Source organism: Humulus lupulus, chromosome 7, assembly GCF_963169125.1.
Source record: "Humulus lupulus chromosome 7, drHumLupu1.1, whole genome shotgun sequence".
NCBI classification, from domain to species: domain Eukaryota; kingdom Viridiplantae; phylum Streptophyta; class Magnoliopsida; order Rosales; family Cannabaceae; genus Humulus; species Humulus lupulus.
In genome coordinates this window covers 106328321-106343530 of record NC_084799.1, presented here as the reverse complement: position 1 = coordinate 106343530, position 15210 = coordinate 106328321, and the positions used below count along the sequence as shown (strand labels likewise).

Here is a 15210-nt window from a genome sequence, read left to right as displayed (position 1 = left end):
ATTCAGCTTTCTATAGTCTATGCATGCTCTCCACCTCGTTTGTACTCTAGTAGGGATTAATTCATTTTTCTCATTTTCAGCAACTGTGATCGCAGACTTCTTAGGTACAACTTGAACTGGACTAACCCATTGACTATCAGAAATAGGGTAAAGGATACCTACGTCTAATAATTTTATGACCTCTTCTCTAACCACTTCTTTCATATTTGGATTTAACCTTCTTTGACATTCCCGAGAGGTTTTAGCATTCTCTTCTAGATAGATTTTATGCATACATATGGATGGGCTAATTCCTTTAATGTCTCCAATGGTCCAACCTATGGCTTCTTTATGTTTTCTAAGGACATCTAATAATTTATCTTCTTGTTATTTATCTAAAGCGGGTGCTATGATAACAAGTAAGGTTTCAGACTCTCCAATAAAAGCACATTTTAAATTTTCTAGCAAAGGTTTAAGGAATAATTTTGGAGACTCAGAAATTGATTGAACGTGATCTAAGAATGAAAAAGGTTCAACTTTGGTTTCATTTAAGAGTATAGACTCTAGCAAAGAATTCACATCATCATTAGAATCATCAACATGCAAGTTCATACCAAAGTATTTTTCACAAAAGTCAAGTAAGTCATTTATCTCATCTTCACAAATACTATCTATCATATTAACTTCATGCACTTCCTCACACTCAACAGATTTAACAACATTAAATACATTCAATTCAACAGTCATATATCCAAAAGATAATTTCAAAACACCATTACGACAATTTATGATGGCATTAGATGTAGTTAAGAATGGTCTACCTAAAATGATAGGAATTTTATCATGCATATTTTCCACAGGTTGAGTATCTAGAAAAATGAAGTCAATAGGAAAGTAAAATTTATCAACTTTTATCAAAACATCCTCTATAATTCCTCTAGGAATTTTCACAGAATGATCGGCTAATTGAGGAGTTATAGAAGTAGGTTTTAGTTCATCAAGACCAAGTTGCTTATAAACAGAATAAGGCAATAAATTCACACTAGCACCCAAATCAAGCAAAGCCTTGTTAATAAAATGATCACAAATAATGCATGAAATTGTGGGACACCCAGGATCTTTATATTTAACAAGACTTATATTGAATAATGGAACTAGCTTGTTCAGTTAAAAATGCATTTTTAGGAATATTAGTGTTTCTTTTAACAGTACAATGATCCTTGAAAAATTTAGAGTAGGCAGGAATTTGTTTAATGGCATCGAAGAAAGAGATATTGATACTAACTTGTTTGAAAACTTCTAAGATGTCATTATATTGGCTGCATTTTTTAATTGGAAGTAATATTTGTGGGAATAGGGCTTTTGGAATGAAATGATGGATTGGATTTTCCTTGTTTGAAGAGTCATTAGAACTAGAAGGCTGACTCTTTTCTTTTTCTTTTTCTTTTTCAACCTCGGGTATGTAATCGGGTTTGACAATGTTCTTTTCGGACCTAAGAGTTGAAATTGATTTGACCTCTCCATTATGACTAGACTTTCCTATCTCATATTGACCTTTTGGATTAGGGATAGGTTGACTAGGGAATGTTCCTTTTTCTCCACCAGCTAAAGTAGTGGCGAGTTGCCCTACTTGTGTCTCGAGTTTAGTAATTGATTGAGATTGGTTTTGTAGGATTTTTTTGAGTGGATTGCATAAATTGTTGTAAAGTATCTTCTAAGTAAGGTTTCCTTTGTTGAGGATATGGTTGATTTTGTGGGGCATGAGGTTGGTTTTGTCTCCATGAAAAGTTTGGATGGTTTCTCCAATTTGGATTGTAGGTGGATGAAAATGGGCTATCATTTGGTTTCCCATAAGCATGAAGAGCATTGGCCTCCTCAGAAAAGGCTTCTTGATAGGAAGGACATGACAGGGCATTATGGCAAGGACTAGAACATATATAACAAATCTCTTTTCTTGGTTGTATTGGAGAATATATGGTTTGGCTTATGGCTAAAGCTTCTACTTTTCTCACTAATTTGTCTAAAGATGTTCTTAAGTCTAATTCCTCTTTTACTTCATACCTTCCTCCTCTTTTTGGTGATTTAGTTGACCTAGACCTAGGATCAAAATAATTTCATTGTTGTGAATCGACAGATAAATCTTCAAGGGCGTCCCAAGCCTCTTGTCCTTGAAATTTTAAAAAATTTCTGGTATGCATAGATTGAATCATTTAATGATTAGAGGGGTTCAAACCATCATAAAAATATTTTACAAGTCTCCATTTTTCAAAACCATGATGAGGACATTTTAATAATAAATCTTTCCCAACTTTCATAAAACTCTTCATTATCTTTTTGAAAAAACTTGGAGATTTTTCTCCTTAGACTATCAGTTTTAGACATAAGAAAAAATTTCAACAAGAATTTATTATAAAGTTGATCCCATGTAGTTATAGATCCCGTGGGAAGGAAATTTAACCAAGCTTTTGATATGTATTTTAATGAAAAAGGGAACAATCTTAGTTTGACCGACTCATCAGAAATTTCTGAGAAATCTTTGACATGCATGTAAGTATCATCTCTATCTCACCCATAAAAAGATGGCAACAATTGAATGATTGATGGTTTAAGCTCAAAATGGGTAGCAGAAATGGTTGGAAGAACAATACATGAAGGAGCATTAGATGAAATAGAAGCAAAATATTCAAGCAAATTTTTTTCGGGCACAACATTTTCATCAACAGGATTAACAATTGGTTCCATGATGCTTAAACTTTTACTAACACTTTCAATTTCACACAAAGATAAACGTCTTTTTACTAATCGATTTTTAGAGTTACGTTCCCAATGATGCATACAATCTTCACAAAGTAACATAGATAATCTCAAACAAACAATTTTCTGATGTGGAAGATCAGTAAAAACTGCAACCACAGAGCATACTTAGAATTTTTTTAGAGATTTCACAACAATATAATTTTTATGGTTCACTTGTCCCCGGGCCTATTTAATTCCACTTACTCGCACACTACTAACAACTCCCCGAGGTTAATTAGTAGAGGCGGATTGGGGATTTTGTTCAAATTTCCTTTAAGCAAAAATTTCTTATGGTGAAAGGACAAGATTTAGGTTTCTCTTTTTTTTTCAAGTATTTTTTTTCACAATTACACAATAATATGATAAAGGATAAAGAAAAATAAGGCAAAATTAAATAAGACTATCCCAATTTAGGCAAGAGTAGGGAAGCATATCATGCCATCAACCATAACAAAAATAAGGTAAAAATTAGGAGGCACAAGTGCCATCAACTATAACTTGCAAAAATAAAATAAAATAAAAACTACAACAAGATAAATAAAGAAAGTTACAACAAAGGTTAAGAGGCACAAGTGTTGTCAGCTAACAAAGAAATACAAGGAATAAAAACTATAACAAAATTACAACAAAATTAGGAGACACAAGTGCCATCAACTATAAAAATTAAAAAGATAGATTGATAGGAGGCACAAGTGTGGTCAACTAAAAAACAATAAATATAAATATATAAGTAAGTTTTTTTTTATGGGTGGTAGAACCGTCCCAAATTTTCTTTTTATCCTTTTTTTTAGTTTTTATATAAATATAGAATTTTTTTTATATTTTTGTATATATAGTGTTTTTTTCTTAAGGCACAAAAATTAAATAACTAGTAGAAGAATTCACTAACCTTGAGATAAATTTCGTTTCTTTTCTTGCAACTCCCCGGAAACGGCACCAAAAACTTGATGGACCCAAAACGAGTATGTTTTAAAAATTTATAACTCACAAGCGCACGAATCATATATGAAATATAGTGTTCGTGTAAGCAAGAAATCGAACCCAAATGAGTTATGTAAAATAAAAAAGAAAACTATTTTAAACTAAAATTAATAAATTCTAACCTAGCTCCAAAGGTTGATGAGATTTAATATCATGAACATAAAATAAATTATTTAAAATAAAGCTATTTAAGAGAATAAAAATAAACCAATAATGATTTTGACAATAAGTGTTAAAAGGAAAGAGTATTAAGATACTATAATCCACAAAATGTATGTAGAATCCCAAAACTTTACTTAGCTAGTTAGATAGTAGTAGTTACAGTATGATAGTTATTGTGGATTTTGGTTAAAGCTGAGACTTAGTTGAACACTTGTAGCAACACTTATAGATTTTATAAGTTTAACCTATAGTTTAAGAATATTAATTATAACATAAGGTTTGATTAATATAGCTGATTATAAAGATGTCATTTATTATAATATTAGGTTTAGATAGAATTAATAAGATCATGACACTTGTCGTGTGCATGTTTATTTAAGGATTTAATTATAGTTTAAATGAAAGAAAGTTCTAGAAACTCTAGAATCTTCCAGCATGACAATTGTCACAATCTTGTTTATTTGAGGATTTAAGCATTTTAAGTGGATAATTCAAAATATAACTTTCTAGAAGCCCTAGACCCTTCCAGAACTTGCTGGAATCTCGTATTACTCAGTAAAACCTGATTAATCAATTCAAATTAAGCTGATAAAGTGCAATTACATGTCTAATATGTCAACGTATGCCGATATATCACAGCTATAGGGGCGATATATCGCCACACGGAGGATACGAAAAACACATCAACTTCGCATGGTCGAAACCACAAGCACTCAGGACATAGGGCCAGGCGATATATCGGCCCTAGGACTACATTTTCAAATGTTGTAGAAACTGAGCTTGATTCATTCTTTAACCTCTTGACTAGCTTTTGAACGTTTTGACTGAGTCTTCAGCACCTGTTGAACAAATATTCAAATATTTTTCAATTAATATTCATTATTTTTATTCAAGCTAAAAGGAGGTAGTTTCACACCATGAACTCTATAAATAGGACCTAGTACCCAACCATTTTTCTCATTCTTCAAGCTGTGTTTAGAGCCTTCAAGCTGCTAGGGTTACTATAGAGTGATAAACACTTAGGTTGGGATAAAAGCTTTAACATCTTAAGCTTTGTAAACACTTGGGAAGTGAGATAAATAGTGTGTTTTCAATATCAAGGTGTAGTTTGGTTCTATTACATTCAAAGGTATTCCTAATCTTAAGTTCATTTATGTATGGTTCTTTAGTTTCCTTTAGTTTTCTTTACTCAAATCCTAACTCGTTGTTTTCCATTCTTGGTTAGGTATTTAAGTTCTTTGAACTTAAGGTTTCTTTTCGGTAAGTTTCTTCTTGATGGTTTAGTTCTCTTCTTTATCATCTCTTATCTATAGAAATACTCACCATTCTTATTGTTGGTTTTAGGAGTGTTCAAAATCCCGTCCTTGTTCTCAAAAATCCCGGCATTGGTAAGGAAAATATGATAGATTTTGTATGCGTTTATGTTTTGATATATGCTATGATTTATGTATGATATGTTTTAGTTTTTTTAGCATATAAATTGTTTAGATAACAATCACATAATTTTTTTAGATAACAAACATACAACTTGTTTAGATAACAAGTCCCAATAAAATATTCATTGGGCATATGATTGTTTAGATAACGAGCCCCATAAATTTATATGACTTGTTTAGATAACTAAGCCCCGTAAATTTATGGGCATATGATTGCTTAGCTAGCAAGCCCCAAGAATTATGATGGCCATTATAATGCATGTTTTATAGTCATATATTTTGTAGTCTTATGTTTATGTTTTATGCTATATGTGCTAGTAGATTTTCTTTGCTGGGCATTAGGCTCACTCCTTTATTTTTAATGTATGCAGGAAAATAGATATGGGTGGAAGGATTCGTAGTAGCTTGGCTTGTGTATTAAGGATGAAGGGATTCGATGGGCTGCGTGACGATTTGAGGACGACATTATTTTTAGTCTCTTTAAATTATGTTTTTATGTATTTTTCGCATTTAGCTTTGTAAACATTTTCCTTTAGTTTAAAGTTATGTTTTATTTTAAAACAATTGGATCCCATACCCCGCATTTGTGTATTTCAATATTTACTTTGGAGTATTTAATAAAGTTGTGAATATTTCTTATGTATTTTTTCTCAAAAATAGCAGCTAAGTCTAGTAGTTTTAATGGTCCAAGGTCTTAGAATTAGTTGGGTCATTACAATGTAAGTTTAATAATACTTATTAGTATATTGATTCCCAAGTTTTAGTGATAGTAAAAATAAGTCAAACTATCATTTTCCAAATAGATTTATAATTTTAAGCACAAATTACTTCTAAAAAGATAGGGTTTTCTTCACTTTTCAAAAAGTATAATTTCAAAGTATTTAATGTGAATCAACCTAATGAAACAACAAAAAATCAAATAACATTATTTATAAGGAAAAACATAGTATTTTTGTTCTAAGCATTGGATGTGTACAATTTAATGACACATCTTACACAAAGAATATTATGTTTTGCAAAATGAAGAACAAAGTGCAATATTATCTAACAATCCAAAATATGAGATATTAAAGATGAAAGACATATATGAAGAAGAAAAATCCATCAACTTTGTTGCATTACAAGGGAAATCAACATACAACATAAATATTATCTAGTTACAAGTTGCTTCATCATGATCTTAATAATCTTATGAAAAAAATTAGAAGCACATAACTAGAGCAGAAATTACAAAATAAAAAAAATACATACTTGAAAATGCTCTTGAAAAACCCCAAAATGGAAGAGAAAATGGTAGAGAGAAAATTGTAGAAAAGAATATGGTAACCCAAAAATTAAGCACTTAAAATTGTCTTGAAATTGCATATTTATAGCCAAAATGAGAGTATTGAAATAATCAACTTAAATTAATTAAATTGATTATATTAATTAAATAAAGTAAATATGGCATAAATGGGTAAATTATAGGGTGTTATGATGATTTTTGTGGTGAAATATGTGAAAAAAATTGGATAAAAAGTTGGCATTTTTGGGCAAAGGGGACAAGGGTACATTGTGGGCTCAAGAGAAGGGTGTTGGTGGCTAGTTGGGTGGCTAGGCCAGGTGGTTCAGGCGGCTGGGAGGCTGCTAAGCTCGGTTGGGCCTGGCTAGGCCGAAGGGTGCTTGAGCTTGGCTAGGTGCTAGCACAGGGAGGCCTGGTGTGGGCCGAAGCTGCAGGCGGGTTGGGCCTGGTGTATGGTTAAGGCATGGTAGCTTCAGGAGGTAGCTGGGTCGAGGGTCTTCAGGAGGTGGGCCTGTGGTCTGGCAGGAGAGCTGCAGCAGCTGGAGGCAGAGACTGAAGGTTGACGGGCCTGGGCTGGTGCGGCCCAAGGGGCTGGCTGAGTGAGCTGGAGCATGGGCCTTGTGCCAATTTTCTTTTGTTATTTCCTCTTCAAAAATGTCATTTTCCTTTCTTTCTCTTTATTTTTCAAATACAAAAAAGATACAACATAATTCCTACAATATAAAAATAAATTAAATCACAATCAAATATTTTCAATTATAAATAAATCATATTAATTATTTGAAAATACTTAATTAAGACTTAATTTAATTTATCATTAAAGATCCACAAAAGTGCACTTTTTTTTACTTCTAACTAAACTATATTAATTACAAATAATTTAAACTACAACATATTATAATAAAATATCTATAAAAACACACAAAAATATATAAAATCATGATAAGACTAATAAATTTAAAATTACTTAAATACTTACTAAATCAATTAAAAACTCAAGAACTAAGCAACAATTAGCATATAAAATATGGTAAAATAACTCTATTTTGTAGAGTTATCAATTCCCCTATAAATATTGGGAATATTGGACAGGAAAGGGGACCATTATTCTGTAATACCAAAACTCTGCCAAAATAGAGAGAAAAAGAGCAATAATATTGACTCGTGGATTAGGTGGATTTTAACCACTGAACCACGTAAAAGTTTTGTGTTCTTGAGTGAATTATGTTTATTTTTCATTACGGTTTACCATTAAGCACTAATCTGCCTTATTATTTCTTAATACACTACAACGTCAACATAAAATCCTTTTGATTCTTGAGCATGTGTTGTTTATTTTTGTGGAGATCAATGAATTATGGATGCATATGAAATATGTTGTTTTGATGGAATAAATTGTTAAGATTTAACATGTATATGGTATTTTGATTGTGTTAATTATTGATTATGGCTAATTGCAATAGTATAGATCAAAGTTGATTGTTGAATTGATTTTACTAAAATTGTGTGTAATGACCCAACTTATTCTAGACTTTTGACCATTAAAACTACTTATACATAGACATTATTCTTAAGAAAACTTACATACAAAATAGTCATAACTTTATTAAAAACTGTAAAACCAAGGTTAAAATACATAAAGTTCGGGGTAGGATATGGGATCCCATTATTTTGAAAATAAAACATAACATAATTTAAATCTTAAATAAAATGGTTACAATATTAAGTGCGAAAATACGTAGAAATCATAATTTAAAAGACTTAAACAACTTCATCATCGAATCATTCACGCAATCCACCGATTCCATTCTCCCTCAATACACAATCCCAAGCTGCCAAGAATCTTCCCGCCACCATACTATTTTCCTGCACATATAAAACAAAGGAATGAGCCTAATGTCCAGCAAGGAAAATCTACTACAAGCATGATTCATATACATAAACATAAGCTATAAACATATAACATATTCTATAAACATATATCATAATTCTAACCCATGTACATGGTAACTATTGGGGTTTGCTAACTAAGCAACTATAAGCCTCATACTACAATGAGGTTTGCTAGCTAAGAAACTATAAGCCCTAAAACATAAAAGTGTTGGGGTTTGCTATTTAAGCAACTATAAGCCCCAAAACATATAACATATAAAAAACATACTATAGCATAATCATAACATATAAAAACATACTATAGCATAATCATATAAGCATATAATACTATCCTATTTTCCTTACCAATTACCGGGATGTGAGAACAAGGACGGGATTTTGGAACACTCCTAAAAACCATTAATGAGAAAGGTGAGTATTCTAAAAGAAAGAGATGAAAAGGAATGAACTAAACATCCGAGAAGGTACTTGCTGTTGACGGTGAGAACTCGTCAACTAAGTTGAGTTGGAAAAAATTATCAAGTAAGGATCGTCAATAGAAATGCTATAGAAATCTAAGTAATAACTCAAGAACAATGATAGAATAACAATGGAGAAATCAATCTTTTATTCACTCTCAAGCCTTTGCTGCAGTAAATTTCCCAACCCCCTTTCAAGTGGTGTTCCAGTTCATTTTATAGTAGGCTCTAATGGCCTTAGGTACATAGTGGTCCAGGAGACCAAATGGTACATAAGTACTATGTCAGGGGAGTGGCTTCAGAGGTTGTGGTCGTACATCAGCATAGGAGCAGGTGTCAGGAGGATGTCTCCACTACTTGTCTGTACCCATATCTGATGAATGGCGGCAGGCGTAGTGGCGCAAGTGGTAGTGGTGTCGACTCTGACCCTTGGTCGTAGACGTATGGGCCATAACTCTTATCCCAGCAGTCCCACTGATACGGATGTCCGTACTCAGTACTAGGTCGTACAAGTATGTTCCATTCGACTCGTACTGGGGCCTCTAAGCGTAGGGGTCTCTGGGTGTAAGGAATGGGACCCTTGGTGCATGGCTCTACTCATGTGGCCACTAGGTGACGTAGCTCTCATCCCTTCGTGAGGCCCCCTCGGAAGGCTTATTGATGGCGCTCTTCTCTTGCCTGTTCATGGGGCTGAATGTGTTGCGGATGTCACCCCCATGAGGCTATGTGCGAGGCCGCCACCACGGAGCCTATCTGGCGAGGCCACCCCGTGGGCATGGGCGAGGCCACCACGGGGCCTATTTGGCGAGGCAACTTCGGCCTATGAGGCGAGGCCACTTTGGCCTATGGCGAGGCCCTTGGACGTGAGACGGCTAGTGCGAGGCTTGAGCGCGGGCTTCGCAGCTGGGCCATGACAAGGGGCGTTGCGCGCGGGGGCCGAGCGAGGCCAGGAGGCATCGTGCACGCGGGGGGCCAAGCGAGGCCAGGAGGCGCTGCGCGCGGGGGCCGAGCGAGGCCAGGAGGCGCTGCGCGCGGGGGCCGAGCGAGGCCAGGAGGCGCTGCGCGCAGGGGCCGAGCGAGGCCAGGAGGCGTCGCGCGCGGGTGCCGAGCGAGGCCATGGGGCGTCGCGCACGGGTGGCCGAGCGACGCCCACGGCGTCGTGCTGGACGTCTGAGCGAGGTCAGGGCAGCTTCGCGTCTATGTCTCGGAAATGGGGGCTATATGGCAATGATCCTGTAAGGCACGGGTCTAGATTCGTGGCGTGATAGTGTGATGACTTCCCGAGACGGTGGTGGCCCGAGGGCCTCACATGACCCTCATATTTTGCCTTGGTGGGATTTGGGCGTCCACACTAGCCAACAAGAACCTCAAGTTCAAAGAACTTAGGTGCCTAACCACGAATGAAAACAGCGAGTTAGGAATTGAGTAGAGAAAAACTATAAAAACTAATGAAACAATACAGAAAGGAACTAGAATTAGGAATACCTTGAATGCACTATAACTGAACTACACCTCGACATCGAAATACACACTATTATCCTTACTTCCCAAGTGTTTAATAAGCTTAGAATGATAAAGCTTCTAACCCCAACCCAAGTGTTTAACACTCTAAAGTAAACCTAGCAGCTTGAAGGCTCTGAACTCAGCTTGATGAATGAAAGAAATGGCTGGGTACTAGGTCCTATTTATAGAGTTCAAAAATGAAAAGATCCTCATTTAGCTTGAAGAAAAATAATGACTTTTTAATTGATTTTTTTTTTAATAATCGTTCAGCAGAGGCTAAAGACTCAGTCAAAAAGAGTCCGGACTTATCAAGAGGTTAAGGATTAAAATGAGCTCGGTTTCAAAATTATTCAAAAATGATACCCTAGAGCCAATATATCTCCTGGGCTCATATTCCTGAGGCTCGTCGAAGTGTTCGTGCGAAGTTCACGTGTTTTCGTATTCCCCGAGTGGCGATATATCGCCCCCTAGAGCTGCGATATATCGGCATACGCTGAAATATCATACATGTAATTACACTTTTTCAGCCTAATTTGAATTGAGTAAATAGGTTTGACTGAGTCCTATAACGATTTCAAAGCTGCTGGCAGATTCTGGGACATTCAAATATTATTCTTAATAAACTATTCCTCAAAAATACTTTAATTCTTAATAATCATGCACATGAAAAATGTCATTATCTTATTGGGTCTATCTAAACCTTACAGTATAATAAATATCATCTTCATAATCAGTCATATTAATCAAACCTTAGGTTAGAATTAATATTCTTAAACTGTAGGTTAAACTTATAAAATCTACAAGTGTTGCGACGAGTGTCCAACTAAGTCCCGGCTTGAACCAAAATCCACAGTCATAGACATACTATAACTACTACTAGCTATTATTGATATTACTACTATCTAACTAGCTAAGTAAATTTCTTGGACTCTACAATTCTCCCCTACTAAAAATAATTTCGTCCTCGAAATTTACTTACCAAATAATTCTGGATATCGTCCTTGCATGTCCTCCTCCAATTCCCACGTTGCCTCTGGTTCAGAACTATTACTCCATAGGACTTTGACTATTGGAATATTCTTGGACCGTAACTGCTTCACCCTTCTATCCAGGATGCTAACCGGTCATTCCTCGTAACTCAAGTCTTTCTAGAGTGTTATCGTATCGTACTTGAGGACGTGAGATGGGTCTGACACATACTTGCGTAGCATTGAGATGTGGAACACGTTGTGAATATCTGCTAGAGCTAGTGGTAGGGCTAATCTATACGCAATTGTTCCCACTCTGTCCAATATCTTAAAAGGACCTATAAAACGGGGACTAAGCTTGCCTTTCTTCCCAAACCTCTTCACACCTTTCATAGAATATATCTTTAGGAAGACTTGATCTCCGACTTTGAATTCCACATTGCATCGCTTGGCATCCGCATAACTTTTCTGACGGCTTTGAGCAGCAAGCATACGCTGTCTAATCAGCACTACTGCTTCTTGTGCTTTTCTAACAGCTTCGGGATCGAGAAGCTGCCTTTCTCCTACCTCGTCTCAATGAAGCGGCGATCGACACCTTCTTCGATAAAGTAATTCATAAGGTGCCATCCTAATCGTTGACTGGTAGCTATTGTTGTAGGAGAACTCTATCAGCGGTAAGTACTTATTCCATGATCCTCTGAAATCAAGTACACAAGCGCGTAGCAAATCCTCTAAAATCTGTATCGTACACTCGGACTGACCATCTTTCTGAGATTGAAAAGCTACACTAAGACTTAACTTAGTACCCATGGCTTGCTGTAAACTTCCCCAAAATCTCGATGTAAACACCGATCCTCTATCTAACACTATTGTCTTCGGGAATCCATGCAACCGTACTATCTCTTGGACATAGATGTTTGCGTATTGATCCATCGTGTATGAAGTCTTAACAGGAAGGAAATGAGCGGACTTGGTTAGTCTATCTATTACTACCCAAGCTGAATCATGCTGCCTATTTGTTCGTGGCAAACCCATCACGAAATCCATAGCTATATCATCCCACTTCCATTCTGGTACGCTAAGCGGTTCCAATAAGCCTGCAGGTTGCTGATGCTCTGCTTTCACTTGGTGGCATACTAAATACTTAGACACAAATTCTGCTATGTCCTTCTTCATCCCTGGCCACCAATACATTGCCTTGATGTCGGGAGTCATCTTGGTCGACCCTAGGTGAACTGAGTACGGGGTATTGTGCGCTTCTTCTAGAATCGCCATCTTAATCCCTTGATTATCTGGCACGCATACCCGATCCTTATATATAAATAATCCTTTACCTGATATTGAGAAATCTGTGGCCTTGCCTTCTCTGACAGCATCCATATGTGCCACTAGTGTCTCGTCATGCCTTTGCCCAATCCGTATATCTTTGAGCAAATTTGACTGGATATACAAGTTAGCCAGCTTTCCGACAACTACTTCTATTCCGGCATTGATCAGCTCCTGCTGGAGCGGCTTTTCTATTCCGGCTAGTGCTGCTAAACTTCCATAATTCTTCCTACTTAGCGCATCGGCAACTACATTTGCCTTTCCTGGGTGGTATAGGATTTCACAGTCATAATCCTTCACTAGCTCTAACCACCTGCGCAACCTCATGTTAAGCTCCTTCTGAGTAAAGAAGTACTTTAAACTTTTGTGGTCCATATAAATCTCACACTGTTCTCCGTAAAGATAATGGTGCCAGATTTTTAACGCAAAGACCACTGCTGCCAACTCCATATCGCGAGTTGGGTAGCGTTGCTCGTACTCCTTCAGCTGCCTTGAGGCGTAGGCTATCACCTTGTCATTCTGCATCAGCACACAACCCAACCCTTGCTTCGACGCATCACAGTAAACTAAAAACTTGTCGTTTGGTGTCGGTACATAGAGTACTGGTGCTGAGCATAGCTTGTCCTTAAGCAACTGGAAGCTTTCTTCACATCTATGATTCAAGTTGAATCTTTTCTGTTTCCAGGTCAGGTTGGTGAGCAGAGTGGCTATCTTAGAAAAGCCCTCTATGAACCTCCTATAAGAACCTGTTAATCCCATAAAGCTTCTTACTTCGTAAGCGTTCTTCAGTCTTGGCCAATCCTTCATAGCATCTACCTTTGATGGGTCTACTGGAACTCCATCCTTGGATATAATGTGCCCGAGGAACGCCACTTGCGAAAGCCAAAACTCGCATTTATTGAACTTGGCATAGAGTTGATACTCATTTAGTCGCGATAGGATTAACCTCAAATGTTCCCCGTGCTCGACTTCATCCTTGGAGTATACTAAGATGTCATCGATGAACAGTACGATGAATTTATCTAAGTAGTCGTTGAAGACCCTATTCATTAAGTCCATAAACGCGGTTGGAGTGTTGGTAAGACCGAAAGACATAATTAAGAACTCGTAATTCCCATAACGAGTTCTAAAAGATGTCTTATGAATATCCTCTCCCCGCACCTTGAGCTGATGGTAACCCAAACCGTAAATCAATCTTTGAAAATACGGTCGCACCTCGGAGTTGATCAAATAAGCCGTCAATCCGGGGTAGCAGGTACTTATTCTTAATCATTACCTTATTCAGCTCGCAGTAGTCTATGCACATCCACATGCTTCCGTCCTTCTTCTTCACAAATAGAACCAGTGCTCCCCATGGCGAATGACTTGGTCTAATGAAGGCCAAGTCTAGGAGTTCTTGTAGCTGCGTCTTTAACTCCTGGAGTTCTATAGGTGCCATCTGGTATGGTGCCTTGGAGATAGGCTCAATGCCCGATACTAATTCTATCATGAAGTCAATTTCCCGAGTCGGCGAAAACCCTGGTAAGTCATCGGGAAGTACTTCTGGGAATTCTCGTACAATGCGGACGTCTCCAACTTTAAGTGGTGTTTCCTTTACTATGTCTGTGATGCTAGCTAAGAATGCTTGACATCCTTTTTCCATCATCCTTTGAGCTTTGAGAGATGATATTAGCAGCGTGAATAATCCTGAAACTTGTCCCATGAAGCATAGTCTCTGGCCGTCAGGAGTCTCGAACGTCACTTTCTTGCGTTTGCAGTCGATGGTTGTAACCAGTCCATGCCTAGTATCACATCGAAGTCCTTGATCTCCATTTCTATCAGGTCTCCTTTTAATTCTACATCCTCAATCTTGATCGGCACGCCTCGTACTATCCGTGATGATAGAACTACTTTGCCCGAAGGCAACTCGATTACAAACCTAGTTCTAAATCTTTCACAAGGTTTGTCTAGTTTTTCTATCATTCCTAACGAGATATACGAATGAGTGGCTCATGAATCAAATAATATAGAACTTATATTATTGAGGAGAGAAACCTGACCTATGACCACCTTATTACTAGCATCAGCCTCTCCTTGGGTTAAGGCAAATACCCTGGCAGGAACCATCTTATCTTCCTTTTTCCCTTCTATCTTGAGCTGAGGACATTCTTTCTTCCGGTGTCCTTCTTGACCATAATTGTAACATCCCTTTGTGTTTGCCCAACATGCACCAGGATGTTTCTTCTGGCACATAGTGCACTGCAGGTACTCTACATAACCCGACCTACTGCTTCCATTGTTTGTCCTTGCCCTTTTATTGCTATCGGACTGCTTATTTTTAGCATGCCTTCTTTTCTAACTGGTATTGTTGTTGCTGGACTGATTTCTGTTGTTGTGGTGGTTGTTGTTCTGACTAGTCTAAGGTTGACTCTGCTGTCTAGGCTCAG

The 15210-nt window shown here is 36.9% G+C and overlaps 1 pseudogene; it reads left to right on the top strand.

The window, feature by feature from the left end:
* Nucleotides 1–2247: 2247 nt before the first annotated feature.
* On the top strand, nucleotides 2248–2346 carry LOC133793298 (small nucleolar RNA R71; annotated as a pseudogene).
* The last annotated feature ends 12864 nt before the right edge of the window (nucleotides 2347–15210 follow it).